The 17,838-nt window shown below is 40.8% G+C and overlaps 2 pseudogenes; one reads left to right on the top strand and one right to left on the bottom strand.

Moving 5' to 3' along the window:
- Nucleotides 1–250: 250 nt before the first annotated feature.
- LOC122639886 lies at nt 251–2,568 on the bottom strand (annotated as a pseudogene).
- Nucleotides 2,569–7,237: 4,669 nt separating this feature from the next.
- LOC122639891 lies at nt 7,238–15,402 on the top strand (annotated as a pseudogene).
- The last annotated feature ends 2,436 nt before the right edge of the window (nt 15,403–17,838 follow it).

The following is a 17,838-nucleotide window of genomic DNA, read 5'->3' as shown; positions in this document are numbered from 1 at the left end:
GTTCGGGCAAGGCATTCGAGCAGGGGTAAGGTGGTCAATGCACACCGCTTTGTGTCTGTGCAGCACGATAGAACGGGCAACCCACGCCGTAGAAGATCTGGATCCGAGAAGTTCTCAAAGTTTACAAGAAAAAGATCAACCCATACAAAAGGGGAAAATTTTGCATGGAAAAGAAAATTCTCTTCCATGAAGAAGGAAGGGAAAAAAAACGTAGAAAAATATCACACAAAGCTAGGTAGAACTTTTTAATTCAGCACCGTTGTCCTGGAACACAGCGGAGAGGACCAGCATCGCCTGTTAGGGCAGGAACCATGAATGCCGGAGCAGCTATGAACCACTGGTTTCCGGCATATTGCGGAGAACATGACCCATATCCAGATTGAACAAAATAAGCTCCATTCAAAAATAAATTCCCGGAAGTCCTCCATTTCCAATTCACCCACCCTCCATTACAATCTCTCTTAGTCACCTGCAATCCAATTCAACAATCTCAGTTAATTAAAACAACAACTAGCGTTCCCAATTGTAATTATTAATTTTAAGTAAAAGGCTTCACACCTAGATATTTATATATAATAACTGTTTGAAATTGTGATTGTTAGAGGCTACATAGTAGTTTCCTTGACTAAAGATCGTTGGATTGGCACTTCCACCGACAGCATACATTAGCCACTGATCATATCTGTTGTTCACTACATGGGCATACCCAAACCTCACCCTGTAATGCAAATCAGAGGATTAATATATATTAGGGAGAAACCTGATTAGAAAGTACAACTGCTCATTAATAATTATCAAATTCCAATTTCATAAAGGGTAAATTATATGTCACCCCTTGGTTTTCAAACGAAACTCAAATCACCTCCTGGTTTTTGAAAAAACTCAAATCACCCCCTCTACAGTAACGGTGTTAGTCTGCTGTTAGTTATTGGTGTGAAAGGACTATTTTACCCTTGTACTAAAACATTAGAATTAAGTTTACAATACTACATTTCCTTCATCTTCAACATTGGTCAAGGGTAGTTTAGGGATTTAAATTTATTTAACTGGGTGACATCATCAGTTAACAACATAAAACTGAGGGTAAATTACACGTCACCCCTGGTTTTCAAACGAAACTCAGATCACCCCCTGGTTTTTGAAAAAACTCAAACCACCCCTTCTACAGTAACAGTGTTAGTCTGCTGTTAGTTATTGGTGTGAAAGGACTATTTTACCCTTGTACTAAAACATTAGAATTAAATTTACAATACACTGTTGAAGGATAGTTTAGGGATTTAAATTTATTTAATTGGGTGACATCAACACTTAACGGCATAAAACTAACGTTAGGGACTAATTTGATATATTGGGGTCTAAACCAGGGGGTGATTTGAGTTTTTTCAAAAATCAGGGGGTCATCTAAGTTTTGTTTGAAAACTACGGGGTGACGTGTAATTTACCCTAAATCTAACGATAGGGACTAATTTGTCATATTGGAGTCTAAACCAGGGTGATTTGAGTTTTTTCAAAAACTAGGGGATGATCTGAGTTTCGTTTGAAAACTAGGGGGTGACGTGTAATTTACCCTTTCATAAACCCATCCCTCACCTTGGCATCCTCTGCACACAACCTGGGCCAAAATTGTTAAAGGCAATTGTAACTTTCATAATCTTGTCTGCTGTAAAAGCATCATTGTGTCCCAATAGCATCACCTGTAAATTAAATCAAGCTCATTTAGAAACATATTTTTCTATTTGACCTAATACATCCTAATGGAACGCGTTAAATCAAACACTTTAACCTATCTTATATTAGTCAGGCTGGTCCAATCTAATACCCATACACTAGATCGAGCCCCATTAGACCCATAACACTTACTTTGTCGTGTTGGGTGAAGTAGTTGTTGGAGACTATGATGGTTATTGAACCATGGATTATGTCGATGAGGCCATCCGCGCATCGTGCAAGATAGCAGTGGTCAATCCATACATTCGACGATGCAAACACGGCAATGCCGTCGCCATCTGACCCATTTCGATGACCGACATGTGTTGGAGTGCTACAGACCATTCCTGACTTCCCAAGTGTACAATCATGTAAACTAATTCCATGTATTATGACTTCTCTCACACCTTGTATTGTGATGCAAGGTCCATAAGCTATCTCCACCTTAACCCCTCTACCATCTATGGTCTTGAAACTGTTCATAATGAGCTCATTCTGTAACCTAATGACCATATCCTTAGCAAATATTATCCACAGAGGCTCTGTTTGGATTACGCCATACCGAAGTGTGCCGGGCCTCGGATTGACTGGATCATCGGCCGGAGTAGTAACTACGTAAATTTTTCCGTATTTGCCTCCAATCGTCCCCTCACCAAAGCCTATGGCACAGTTGGCCAAGGCACGGCGATTGGATTCCCAGTTAGAAGTCCAGCGCCAGCAACCATCAATTTTGTTCATGACTTTCTTCCCTGATGATCCAGCAGACCCATAACCATAGCCTCCCAAGAATGCCTGTGAGGTTGAGACCAGACAAGTTACTAATAGAAACGAGAAGAGGAGAGAATGGGTTGCAGAAGCCATGTTTTGGGTTGCCATGCATGGATATTAGGGGACCTTAATAATACCTGAGAGAAGGAGAAGGAGTGGGAGCCCATGACCTTGAAGATCGAGTTCAAAGCTTTAAGAGTAATATTTTTTGTGACTTGATAAGAAGCAACGTGGTTGCTCGAGCTTGGCTATGTTGTTGTTTTAGTGGTGTTACAGACCGTTGGAAGTAGAGGATCTGAATTACAGACCGTTGGATGGCTCTAACATATTATTTGCTATTTAATTGATGTCTCACTTTCTATCAAAGTTTGGATAAATGATTTGTACATTCTTTAGATCTGATTTTCTGATCACAAAGCTTTATTACTATATTAAACCTACTCCCCAATTATATATGTTTTCGGTTACTATAAAAATAGATGGGTGTTGGCTGATGGGTATGTATGGTTGGATGAAGCCCTATACAGGAGGTGGTATCATTAGTGGTAGAAGCTTCAATTAATCCGTTCTAAAACTGTACTGTATTTTATGTGTGAGCCCATTATGAAAGAGACATCAATTGTTTAGTTCGACAAGGTTGGTCTTTACTCCCAGTCTATATAATGTTAGCAGTGCCCATTAGTTGCTAGCTCTGACAATTTTATGGGTTAGCATTTAGTCATTCTATGAATATAGATTAGTGGATGAGTGTTGACTGATAGGCATGGTTGGATGAGGCTCTATGCGGAGGGTGGTCTCCTTAATGGTAGATGATTCAGTTAATCCGTTTCTAAAAGTGTAAAGTTTGTATTTTACAGAATGGATCATCTGCACGTATCAACAGGTGAACGTACATCTCAGAGCCAATCACATTTTATTTCCATAAAATCTCCTCTTCCCCTTGTAAATGGTAAAAATAGGACAGGTGGTTGGCTCTCACATGTACGTTCACCTCTTGGTACGTGCAGAGGAACCGAACTCGTATTTTATGTGTGAGCCCATTAACAACTGAGCCCGTTATGAATGAGACATCAATTGTTCAGTCTAATAGGGTTGGTCCCTGCTCCCAATCTAAATAATGTTAGCAGTGACCATCAATTGCTAACTTTGACAATTATATTGACAAGGGAGTAGACAAGATCAACAGGGAGGGATAAACGTTGTAAAGAATACTTCATCAAACGATATGGATCCGGGTACATATTGAATTGAATCTTATATTATTATTTATGTCTTGTTCAATGATTCGGCATATCGATCCTGTAAAATTTCTAACAAGCAGAAGCCAAAACAGCCACCAAAACAAACAAACTAAAAAGAGAGAATTGGAGGAGAGGGGGTGTTGGAAGATCCAAGGAAGAAGCAATACACTGGTTTATCGAGTTCGCTTTGGAGAAAGGGGCACGTGAGAGCTTTCAATAGGACAACACAAGTAATAGAAGCCCAAATCTGATGATCCAGATCCTCTACGGTGCGTTGCCCGTAGCGGCCTGTGCGGCGCAGACTGGGCCGTGTGCGCAATGACCGCCTTACTCTCGTTCGGACAAGGCATTTGGGCAAGAATAAGGCGGTCTTTGCATGCATGGCCTAGTCTACGCCACACAAGCCGCTATGAGCAGCTGCGCCGTAGAAGATCTGAATTGCAAATCTGATGATACATTGATACGTCATGCATGGAGCAAGAATTCCAACGTCTCTTGTTTCATAATTCTAAAATTTTTCATTTATTTATCAGATATCCTAATTCTATAATTCTAATCAAATATGGGATCCAGTTCCCCTACGGTGCCAGCTGCCCCAACAGCCGTGCTGCGTAGACACAAGGCCGCATGTAATGATTGACTTACCTCTGCCCGAACGCTTTGCATGGGTGAGGATAAGACGGTCATTGCGTATGGTCCTACATAGCACAAAGCCGTTGGGTCAGCGCCGCAGAAGATCTGGATACTCAAATATGTAACCCATGTATTGGAAGACAAGAAAACCAATTAACTCAATCAAGTTATCAAGTAAAAAAGAAACAAAAAGATAATCTGTTTTTTCTTCGATAATTAATATCAAACAAAAGGGAAAAATAAGGGAGAAAAGAATATACAGCCATAAGGCTCACAGCTGGCTACATCTCACAGCATGGATTTGGTGCACAATATCAGTTCGGATATCGAGCTTCCGGATGGCTGATACGATATCAATATAGACCGGCATGGTATCAATACCGATATGAATCACCTAATATGACTGATGAATCCGATTACTCATGTTTCACAAGGCAGAACTCAAGAGTTAAGCTTACAGACAAAGGTAGCAGCAAACCTCATGGCAGCAGTCAGAGGCCAACAATCAACTCACGTAAAGCCAAGAGACTTGGACCTTCACCGTGGGTAAAAGAAAACTAGGACTTCGTTTGTACAAATGTCTTTATCAAAGTAAGTTACCGGGGGTGTCGGTCATTTTGAGCGTGGTTGAAGTTGGGCATAGATACACGCTGAAGCACAGAATCACTTAACGTTTTTGTCTCATAAATAAAAAAATAAAAAAAGAATTCTATCCAGAAGTGTGGCCTATGCCAAGATTTCTACAAGTCTATCTCTCTCGTCCCCATATGAAAAGACACTTTTGCCCCCTTTTTTAGGAGGGAGGATATAGACACATGGGAGTGCACGTAGGCCACACTCCCAAATAGAAAACTGCGTTCCATAAACTAAATAAAGTCCCCCAACTTCCCCCTTTGTGCAGAGGAACTGAACTCCTAATTTTCTGTAAATCTTTGGCACAGTTTTCCTCCACCCATAGAGGACAATTTACTCACCATCCTAGGATTCACAAATCCCTCCTAAGGTTTTTGTATGTTCTAAAATACCCTTCTGATACATATTCTCACCTCTTGGATCCCATTCACTATGGGTGGAGGGAAATTTCTTTTTTTTCTAATGGTCAACAAAGATTGTATTAGAGATTAAAAAATATGGTACAAAGAATGGCTGTGAAAATCCTTAAAGAGAAACCACTGATCCAAAAGGTCCTGGAAACTCAAAACAAATCAAACAAAGCATTACTTAAATCTATAGTTAGGTCGCCCCAGTGCCTCCCAACTGACAGCATTGGTAGGGTGGAGGGAAATTCAGTCCAATCTTTTGTGATGTAAAAGTCGAATACTTCTGTTTGAAAACTTGTTGTGCACTTGGCTCAACGAGGAAGCTTCGTGATCAAAACATTCTATTAAAAGTTTGGAATGACTTGGTTCTCATTGTCAAGAAAATGGAAGGTTAAGGTATATATTTTTTGGGAAGTAGTTTTCTGTCCGAGAGTGTGGACTATGCCAGCACTCCCATTTGTTTATCTCTCTCCTCCTCAAAACAAGGGGGTAGATGTATCTTTTCATATGGGGAGGAGAGAGATAGACACATGGGAGTGCTGGCGTAGACCACACCCTCAGACAAAATTCTTCTTCCAATTTTTGTTTTCCTGAGATCATAATTCCTTTTAGTAGGTGAAGAGGAAAGAGTAAGAAAAAGAAAAATAAAATTATTTTCTAAGATAAAATTGAATTTTTCTTGATAAAAGACAATTCAAAAAGACCAAAGACGAGAGTTGGCATAAGCAAGATAGTCAAAGAAAAGGTTTCTATCCAGCCTTGACTGGAGCTGGAGCGATCAACCCCACTAAACGACAGCAAAAATAAGAGTGAGATGATCATTTTATCTGGGACCCACTTGTGAAGTGATTGCATGTGCTACAGTGCTAGCATCTAACTTCAGTATAAGAAAGAGAAATTTAACAAAAAACGAAAAAAAGTATAGGAAAGAGAAGATTAATGAAGGAAAGACGTCACTTCTTAGGTCATTTAATGTGGCTTCATCTTTTCCCTATGGATCAGAATGTTGGTTCCGTGTCCTTGAGTCCATTCTCCACCGTTCATGACCATTAGCTGGATCAGCCACTTGTAGGTAAAGTATAAACGGTAGCGACCAAAAACATCTGTTGTTTTGTCCATTTTGGAAGCCCACAGACCACAATTCCATTATCCTCTTCGTTCTAATCTCCTAACTACTCTTCAAGTTCTCTACTCCATTTGCACTCTTTGATAACACTCTTTGGAAGTGATTTCATTGGTTTCTATCTTGCTCATCAGGAGGAGCAGATGGTATATAGAATAGCATTTTATATGTCGGTGTTTTTTTGTTATTTTTGAGAGCAGAATTGCTACCTAGACGAATAATCTGGAAAATAATTTATCTCCATCTAGTGAAGGAACCAACTAAGGGATTTTCATCCTCTCAACTTTAAAGATTCATTGAACATTGCACCACACTTGAGAGGATAAAATTTCCAACTGAGACATTTTAGTAGGAATGACACTTAATAGAGGCCTATGACTATGACTATGTGTTTTTGAATTGGGACGAAATTTTGCTGTTACTAAGATGCATGAAGATCCGGATCCTCTACTGCCGAGCTGCCCCAACTTCTCTATTGTGCAGACACAATAGGGCATGAAATGATTGCCTTACCCCCACTCGGGCAAGGCATTTGGGCAGGTCATTGCACGCCTTACTTTGTCTGCACAGTAGGGCAGCGTAGTACGGGCAGCTCGGCAGTAGAGGAATCCGTGTCACCCCAACTCTCAACTAGAGAAAAGGAAGCTTAATGGATATTTTGGAAAATACCAAAACCGAGCAGGATTATCATATATATAAGACGATCTTAATTCTTAAAAGTGACCCAATTCTCAATCTCCATTTTCCATGGCGAATCCCATCTCTTCTATTCCCCTCCAAGAGAGAATCCCTGGTAGAAACACCCTTCAGAGAGTCCTAGACCTCATCATCTTCTTTCTCCTTCTTCTCCTCCTCTTGTATCGTCTACTATCATTCAACGTTCATGGCGTAGCTTGGAAGCTTGCATTCCTCTGTGAGTCATGGTTCACCTTCTGCTGGATCCTCACCATGAATGCTAAATGGTCTCCTGTTGATTACATCACTTACCCTGAACGCCTCTTACAATGGTATATATAGAGATCTTTCTTCCTTCTTCTTCTTCTTCTTCTTTTTCTTTTGGCAGTGTTTGGTATGCATTCTAGGTCTACTTTGCATTCTCCGATGATAAAAATAGTACCTAAAACCACTCTTTGTGTGTATACTAAAGTTATGTCAAATTGAAGGGTTGGTGATGAGCTACCCCCAGTGGACATGTTTGTGACAACAGCAGATCCAGATCTTGAACCACCAATTATCACTGTCAACACTGTGCTCTCCTTGTTGGCTGTAGACTACCCAGCTCACAAGCTAGCTTGTTATGTCTCTGATGATGGAGCTTCTCCTCTTACCTTTTATTCTCTTCTGGAAGCATCTAAGTTTGCAAAGCTTTGGGTGCCTTTCTGCAAAAAATATGAAGTTCAAGTTAGAGCCCCCTTCATGTATTTTTTATACTGAGCCCACCAAGCCAACTTCCCATCTCTCATCCTCAGATTTCCAAAGGGAATGGAAGAAGATTAAGGTAGTATATAGCTCCAGATCTTTCTAATTTCCATTATATCTTCCCATATATCTCTCATCTCTATCTTTGAGTTTACAGAATGAATATGAAGAGCTTTGCCAAAGAATTGAAGAAGCTACTCAGAAATCCGTTCCATGTGAACTGAGTGGTGAATTTGAAGCTTTCTCAAATATAGAACGCAGAAACCATCCGAGTATAGTTAAGGTAACCCAATATTCCTTGCTTAGTACTAACCGAAGCCAAATAGGATTCATTAATTTGTTATTTATAACATTTAATTTGCAGGTCATATGGGAAAACAATGGAAATCTTTCGGATGTGGTGCCACACCTGGTATATGTGTCCAGAGAGAAGCGGCCCAAGCACCCGCATCATTACAAAGCAGGGGCCATGAATGTCTTGGTAAGAACTAAGAAGGCTTCAGTCTCTGGTATCGAAAATGATATCCTAGTAGCAGTACATCTTTACCATCCCTATTGAGTTGGGCTCACACTCACGTACGCACATGGGGTGGATTCCATCTTGATGGCTGTGAGCCGTTTTCATACGCTCACGTACGTGAACGTGAGCTGGACTCCCCCATTATGCAATAGGATCATCTTATTGACATCACTTGAGATGTCAAATAATTTGTAGCCTTACTTTTTTTGCCCTTTTGTGTAACACACCTTTTCTTTTTTCTTTTTTCAACGAGGGTAAATTCAATCGTATGATAAGTATACTTGAAAAATAACTCATTTTCAAATTATTTTTGAAAACTATATTTTACCTTGACTTAAAGAACTTTTGAGAATAAGATAAAGAACAATCGAAAACTATCAAATTAAAAGGTATCAAAATCTAAATACACTTACATTACTTAGAATATTAACTTTGAAAACTTTGAAATGGTCAGACTAGAGTCTCAGGAGTGATGACAAACTCCCCTTTCATGCTCAACGTTGACTGTGATATGTTCGCAAACAACCCAAAGATCATTCTCATGGCAATGTGTTTCCTACTTGGTTTCAAGAAAGAAAGCGAAAGTGGATTTGTTCAGAACCCACAACAGTTCTACGGAGCCCCGAAGGATGACCCGTTTGGAAACCAATTGGTTGTACTACAACATGTGAGTTAAACACATAGAAAACACCCAAGTCCAACTCCTCTACTTCTGCCTGCCCGATACTGCCGTGCGCCCTCATACATAAGCGCGGTGGAAAGTACCGTCTTACCCCCGCTCGGGCAGGGTGCTTGGACAGGGGTAAGGTGGTACATTCCGCCTTACTTGTGTGAGGGGCGCACAAGACAGTAGGGGCAGGTGGAAGTAGAGGAGTCCGATTGAGTCAGCCTTTAAATGCCATCTTCTCTTAATTTATTTTCTAAAATTGCCTTCACTTTTATTACGTTTTTTCTCGAATTTGGGCGCGGAATAGCAGGAATACAAGGGCCCTTTTATAGTGGAACAGGATGCTTTCATAGAAGGGAAGTTATATATGGGCTATCACCAGATGAAGCAGAAACTAAAGCAAGATATATAAGTTTCATAAATGGTACGTAGTTCTTCATATTGAGGTAAAATGTTTAAATCTCTCGAGTTTTGGCATTTTTCTTCTTGGACCTAGTTTCTCTCCACCCATGGTGAAGAGAGAATCTCTTCATCCATCCCATGCCCTTTTATTTGGCCAGAGAAGGGTATTTCAAACCATGAACAATAAGAGGTGGGAGATAAATAATGAACTCGAGTTCAATCGAGTGTCATGTCACGATAGTGCTTGCAACCGTTGGATGGGGATGAGGAACCATGTATTGTACACGATCATGTCCGAACCGTGTATTGTACACAATCATGTCCATCCAATGAATGAAATTAAAGCATAACCGGCACCATGCACGATCATGTATGAAAACTCTCTCCTTAAGTTAATCCTTTCTTCTTTTGCTAGGAAAATCACCTTATGAAACACTTCAGCGAAATTTGGAAAATGTCTTGAATTTATGGAATCATGGTCGGGTATTATTTGTTATGAATGAAAATCCGGACAATCCGAAAGATCTTTCGATATCTGTCAAGGCAGCTATCTTAGTTGCGACTTGTGACTACGAGTACAACACACAGTGGGGTAAACAGGTGGGGTGGTTCTATGGCTCCACAACAGAAGACATCCTCACTGGACTCAGGATTCATACAAAGGGCTGGAAGTCCATTTATTTTGACTCGAACCCATCTGCATTTCTTGGGTGCGCACCCCCAACTGGGCTGTAACATTGACCCAAATGAAGAGATGGTCCACTGGTCTCCTAGAGATTCTATTGAGCAACAACAGTCCTATCCTCGGCTCCTTCATTGCAAAGCTTCACTTGGCAATGCTTGAGCTATCTCTTCCTGTTGAGTTGGGCTCTACGTTCTTTGCCTGAATTGTGCTACAGTCTACTACCAGCTTACTCCATCCTCACCAACACTAGTTTCCTACCGAAGGTAATTTTTTAGGAAAAAGAATGATGCTTGGTCGCAAATCCCTACACCCATACATAGGGCGGTGGCGAAATGATTACCCCGCCCCCATGTGGGTTGCCTAGTACTGCGATCCCATTTGTCCCATGCTGGCGTAGGGGTAACGCGACCAAGCAACGTTCTCTCTCTCTCTCTCTCTCTCTCTCTCTCTCCCATTTTTTATTTCTATATAAGGGCAAGAGATTTTTGGCTGGTCGTGTAGCCTCTGCAAGTGCTCACAGGGGCATATACATGTATGGAATATTTCATTTCACGAAGGCTGTAGTGATAGATTCATGCACTCATGTGTTTGGGCTTAGGGGCTACAAGACCAGACATCGTTCTTTTTCCCATATAATAATAAGGGAAGCAGTTTTCTGTTCAGGAGTGTGGCCTACGCAAGCACTCCCATGTGTCTATCTCACTCATCCTCAAAACAAGGGGGCAGAGATGTCTTTTCATATGGTGAAGAGAGAGATAGATGGATTGAGCTCCCCTCCAGGGAGCCCAGCACGCCCAGGGAGCATCCAGCCGTTGGGCTGTGCTGCACACATCCCTAGGCGTACGTGAGATGTGTGCAACACAGTCCAACCCTTGGATGCCCCCTGGCACTCCCAGGGTGCTGAGTTCCCTGGAGAGGAGCCGGATAACAAACAATACATAAAAAACCAATACATATGGCCCTACAAACCAATACTTAGAACCATGCACCCCAGATGTAGTCCCACCCCTATATCCCATGGATGGTGTGAGATAGTTTCTAGTGGTTAATTGTCATTGAAGAATGTCTGGACTCGAACTTATAATTCAACAAGTGATTGGAACCTTGTTGGATGGTTGGAGAGAATCTTTTTGCAGGTCCACCTACTCATTGTATGGTCACAAATGCTTAAAGTGTACCTACCAGTGTACCTACCCTATGTATTGCCACAAAGTCGCGACCTTTTCATCATTGACATTGCGCTGCCCGGTAATAAAGTCTACCCGCCCATGTTTTTTACCTAAATGACTGCTACTTTAAGCATGTGATACGGGGATCCAGATCTTCTACGGTGCGGGCTGCCCATCTTGCCGTGCTGCGTAGATACAAGGTGGCATGCACTGACCGCCTTACACCTGTCCGAGCGCCTTGTCCGAGCGGGGGTAAGGCAATCATTGCGCGTGGCCCTGTGTTTGGGCAGCACAGGCAGGACTGGGCAGCATGCCGTTAAAGGGGTCTTTAGGGTCTAGGGCTGTCAAAAGTGACACCAAACTGAACCGAAATGGCTTGGACCGCATTGCACCGATGTCTTATTGGATAGTTTTCGAATTGAGGTATTGTGATCCCAAAACCAAAATCAAAATCGAAACTGAATCACATTGGAAATCAAAAGAACTTGAAATAAAACCAAAATCAGCTAAAAAACTCGAACCGAAACAGAACCGATCTACCTCGATAAAAAAATCGATAACAACCTGAAACCCATTAAAAAAAATTAAGATTTTTCAAAGTTTTTTTTGTATACTGATGTTAAATCGAATCCAAACTGGGCCGAAACCGAAGCCGACCACAATAACAAACCGATACAACTTGAAATCAAACCAAGCTGAAACTGAACTTTATTTATTGGTTTGGTTTTGACTTTACCATTCCCACACCAAAACTGACTTAACCCAAATCAAAACCAGCCTGAACCAACCGATTGACAACCCTAGGGGTGTTTAAACCCTTTTTTTTTGTGGGTGAAACTAAGTGGATATTAAAACCGTGGATGGGTTCTGGTTAAATGGTACAGTAGATTCGATTCTCAATGCGAAGGTGTTGAAACGAAAATTAAACCGTTTATTACATGATTTCATATAATGAAATCAAAATTGAATGGTTTATTAAATGGTTATATGATTTTTAAAAGGTTTTACAAAAAAAAGTTAGACTAAAAAATTTACTGTTATAAAAAATAGAAATAAACACTTATTTCTTTTCTTATAACAGTAAATTTTTTAGTGTAACTTTTTTTTTTCATAAAAAAAAACAATTATTGAATAGTTTTTCATATAATGGAATTAAAATTGAATGGTTTATTAAATGGTTATATAATTTTAAACCGTTTTATAAAAAAATGCTACATTAAAATTTTCGCTCTTATAAAAAAATACATACATAATTATTTAATCTAATATTTTTTTTTTGGTTAAAATTTAACATAAACTTACTCTCATTGAAAAACACATACGTAATAATTTAATGGAAGAAGTTTCTCTGAGCAAGCGGCATAGAGGAGCACACCATACCTATGCTTTGTATACCGTTTGCCAAGAGAACCCTCTCCATAAGTTTTGCTTTTTGTCATGGATTTTATGTGCCATTCATACAATTTCATCTACTAGCCAATTAAGTCATGAGTCTTGGTGGATTCATCCAACAATCTTTGTAGGAAAAGTTTTACTTCACCTACAATGAAGGATACGGATTCGGCTCCTCTCCTGTGAGCCCGAGTGCCCGATGAGGCATTTGACGGCGCTGGGTTGTTGAGCGCATTGAGCCCCACACAGGCACACATTCGGGTGCACCCAGCAACCTAGTGCCGTTGATGTCTCCTTGGGCGTTGGACTCACAGGAGAGGAGCCCGATCCAAGGATACACCCATGAATATATGGTCATCATCACTCCCTCTCTTTATACGTTAGAAGTCTAAAATGCCCTTCATTATTCCCCATTCAAATGCAAGGATGATCATTGGTGAAAGAGCCTTCACCGTGGCTTGAGGATAACTCGGTCCTCAAAGTCTTACTAGTATTATTAGTATGTATCATTGCATAAGTAACCAAAGCACCACAGATTCAAAATAGAACTAGGAGTTGGAGTAGTAGTAGTGTTTTTTTTTTTTTTTTTTATTTCATATCAATTTATTCAGAAAAAGGGGAAAGAGATATACAAAGAACAAGAAGTGTCCCACCCCAAAAGAACGAGAGGATTAGGACCCCTCACACTAAAACCCTGTGGCTATGAACTAGGGATGTAAATGGATCGGATTCGGCTCGGATACGGATAAGATGTGATCGAATCCGGATATTCTCCGGCCTAATCTGAATACCTCTAAACGGTTTGGATGCGGTCAATTGGATTTTGAACATTCGTTTATATGTCTGTCTTGTGTAACCCATACCTTCCTCCCCTTAGGGTACAAGCAAGTCCAGGTTGGGCCCGGCCTTTTAAAACCCCAATCCAGCCTGGTGTCCTTAGGCGGGCCTAGGCCCGACCGGACTGACTCGAGCTAGAAAAATCCAACCTTGACCCACCCTCGGGTCGGGCCAGACCAACCCCGATTGGCCCGATAATGGGGCGGAGGAGGGAGATATGAAGAGAGATGCATGGGCTGCGCAGGCTAGGAAAGGGAGATGCATGGGGTGGCCAGGCTTGAAGAAGAAGAAGAACCAAAAAAAAAAAGAATGAACAGGAAGAAGAAGACAGGGTTGGGCTGGGTTGGGCTTAGCCTGAGGCCTCAACCCTAACCCGGCCCAGCCCTGACTTAGGGCCAAAAATTCCCAACCCTTACCCGCCCTCAGGGCCAAGGTGTCTCAACCCAAACCCTGTTCGGGCACAGGGCGGGCTAGGGTGGGTTCGGGCCATTAGGGCCAAACTTGCACCCCTACTCCCCCTAGGAGATACAATTCACTCTCAATCCATCTCTCTGATCATTATTCTATTTTCCTCATATTCTAGAACTTGTTGAATCTTCAAAAACCGTCAAGATCATTATTTATTTATTTTTTTATTATTAAGTATTTGGATTTTTTTTGGACGGATTTTTATCAGAGTATTCAAATATTTTTCCGGATATCTCTATGGATGTCCCTAAACAGATACAGATGTAGAACGAATTTAGATTTTTGGATATCCATTTACATCCTGACTATAAAGAAGCAGAGGCATAACATAACAAAAACAGAAACCAAAGCGTAGAAAAAAAATATAAAACAGCATAAAGATATGAACTTTTTTTTTTGGTAAAAGCATAAAGATATGAACTATGCCGATGAAACATACAAATCAATTTGAACTTGAAAGGATTTTCATCCTCTCAAGTGCAGTGCACTACCTAGTGCAGCTCTAATGTGTAGCTTTAAAATGTATCCAACAATAACCATTGGACTTGAGAAGATAAAAATTCAAATCTCAAGTGCAGTGCACCGTCCAATGCACTTTAAAGATGTAGCTTTTATATATATGGAGGAGAATATATAAAGATATGAATTACAAGAAATTGTCATTTAAGTTGGCTAATTACATGACAAGATAGTTTCTTAAATCTTGGAAACTTGATATGCAGGTCTCCGAACCGGCCTTCTTCGTAGTCGGTTCTCTTTTCGTGGTTTACAACCTTAGCACCCTATCAGATTACCTACGATGTGGCTTATCGGTCCGAGCATGGTGGAATAACCAGAAAAATGGCGAGGATACAATCGTCTTGCGTGGTTGTTTGGGCTGTTAGCTGTCATTCTCAAGCTATTAGGGATATCAGAGACTGTCTTTGAAGTAACACGGAAAGACCAAAGCACATCAAGTGAAGGTAGTGGTGACACAGACTCCGAAAGCGGCTGGTTCACTTTCGACGAGTCGCCAATCTTTGTGCCGGCTACAACCCTCCTATTGGTTCACCTAACTGTACTTGCAATGGCTGGTTTGAGGGTCCAATCTTTTCAAATGGTCTATGATGGTCAGCCCGGGCCAGGTATCGGAGAGATCATTTGTAGTACATGGATAGTGCTGAGCTTCTTGCCATTTCTAAAAGGGCTTTTCCGGAAAGGTATTTATGGGATTCCTTCTTCAATATTGTATAAGTCGGCCACTTTGGCATTACTCTTCATTTACTTCTCAATGCGGCTGGGTTCAAAAAGTTAAACGTTGTGAGGATTTACTCATTTACCCTTCAAAGTTTAAACTTGAAGTCTGGTCACATTCTTTGGGATAGGAAAGGATTTACTGCTAAAACCTAACCCACACAGGTGAAGTGAAGGCAGGATTTAATCCCAACAGGACTAGAACGACCATGTTTCGGATGGATGGCATTCTCTGTTTCTCTCCGTCTCTCTTTCCCTTTTCATTTATATTATGTATTTCTCTTGGATAACCCAATTAGAGGGTTGGTTTCTTTAACTCAGATATATTAATATTTAATTTTTTTATTATGTGATGATCAATGTAGCGGATTTTTATCTTCTCAAGTGTGGGGCACTGTCCAGTGTACCTCACTTGAGAATCCATCCGTTAAAACATAGGCAATGGCCGGCGTCTTTTTATTTTCTCAAGTGTTAGGTGTCCGATTGAATTCTTAAGTGAGATGCACTGGGCAATACACTGCACTTAAAAGGATAAAGATCCAAATGTATAGTAGAGTGGAAGCGTGATAGAAGAACCATGTTTCTTTTATGGGATCACATTGATTGCTTAATTCGAATTTATTTGATAGACACCATGAAGTTGAATTGAACAGTGTCATATTCTCAAGTTGAGTTGAAAACAATCCCATAGGAAACACTTTCCCAATTATGGAAGGGGTTCTCTGAGTCTACATCCTCTCACATTAACTATGTTAATCATTATTATTCTTTTATTAGAAAGCCTTTTCCTTTCAATTATTTATCTTTTTTGTTTTTGCTAAAAGGATTCATTAAAAAGAAAGGAGAAAAAGAAAATACAAAATCAAAGCCTGGGTATTCCCAAGCGAGAAGCGAAAAAGAGGAACCAGCCCCACCTATAGCAAAGCTCTCAACCAAAGCTGGACCTTTCCCCCTTGAACTAATCAAATCTAAACCTCGGTCTTGACATTGCGTCGAAACCAAACTCCTCAACAATATGATTTGGAAAATGGACTAAATACCCTGAAGCCCCTGATTTTACAACATCTTTCGCCAAGTAGTCTGCTATGTGATTTGCCTCTTTAGAGCAATGTGTGATCTTCCAAGGAATAGAGCACAAGACTGGTTGAAGAAACATCAACAACTGAGCCCATTATGAATGAAACATCAATTGTTCAGTCTGATAGGGTTGGTCCCTGCTCCCAATCTAAATAATGTTAGCAGTGACCATCAATTGCTAACTTTGACAATTATATTGACAAGGGAATAGACAAGATCAACAGGGAGGGATAAACGTTGTGAAGAATACTTCATCAAACGATATGGATCCGGGTACATATTGAATTGAATCTTATATTATTATTTATGTCTTGTTCAATGATTCGGCATATCGATCCTGTAAAATTTCTAACAAGCAGAAGCCAAAACAGCCACCAAAACAAACAAACTAAAAAGAGAGAATTGGAGGAGAGGGGGTGTTGGAAGATCCAAGGAAGAAGCAATACACTGGTTTATCGAGTTCGCTTTGGAGAAAGGGGCACGTGAGAGCTTTCAATAGGACAACACAAGTAATAGAAGCCCAAATCTGATGATCCAGATCCTCTACGGCGCGTTGCCCGTAGCGGCCTGTGCGGCGCAGACTGGGCCGTGTGCGCAATGACCGCCTTACTCTCGTTCGGACAAGGCATTTGGGCAAGAATAAGGCGGTCTTTGCATGCATGGCCTAGTCTACGCCACACAAGCCGCTATGAGCAGCTGCGCCGTAGAAGATCTGAATTGCAAATCTGATGATACATTGATACGTCATGCATGGAGCAAGAATTCCAACGTCTCTTGTTTCATAATTCTAAAATTTTTCATTTATTTATCAGATATCCTAATTCTATAATTCTAATCAAATATGGGATCCAGTTCCCCTACGGTGCCAGCTGCCCCAACAGCCGTGCTGCGTAGACACAAGGCCGCATGTAATGATTGACTTACCTCTGCCCGAACGCTTTGCATGGGTGAGGATAAGACGGTCATTGCGTATGGTCCTACATAGCACAAAGCCGTTGGGTCAGCGCCGCAGAAGATCTGGATACTCAAATATGTAACCCATGTATTGGAGGACAAGAAAACCAATTAACTCAATCAAGTTATCAAGTAAAAAAGAAACAAAAAGATAATCTGTTTTTTCTTCGATAATTAATATCAAACAAAAGGGAAAAATAAGGGAGAAAAGAATATACAGCCATAAGGCTCACAGCTGGCTACATCTCACAGCATGGATTTGGTGCACAATATCAGTTCGGATATCGAGCTTCCGGATGGCTGATACGATATCAATATAGACCGGCATGGTATCAATACCGATATGAATCACCTAATACGACTGATGAATCCAATTACTCATGTTTCACAAGGCAGAATTCAAGAGATAAGCTTACAGACAAAGGTAGCAGCAAACCTCATGGCAGCAGTCAGAGGCCAACAATCAACTCACGTAAAGCCAAGAGACTTGGACCTTCACCGTG

This window comes from Telopea speciosissima, chromosome 9, assembly GCF_018873765.1.
Source record: "Telopea speciosissima isolate NSW1024214 ecotype Mountain lineage chromosome 9, Tspe_v1, whole genome shotgun sequence".
In the NCBI taxonomy this organism is placed as follows: domain Eukaryota; kingdom Viridiplantae; phylum Streptophyta; class Magnoliopsida; order Proteales; family Proteaceae; genus Telopea; species Telopea speciosissima.
Note: the sequence above shows the minus strand (reverse complement) of the source record. Positions and strands in the feature narration are given on the sequence as shown.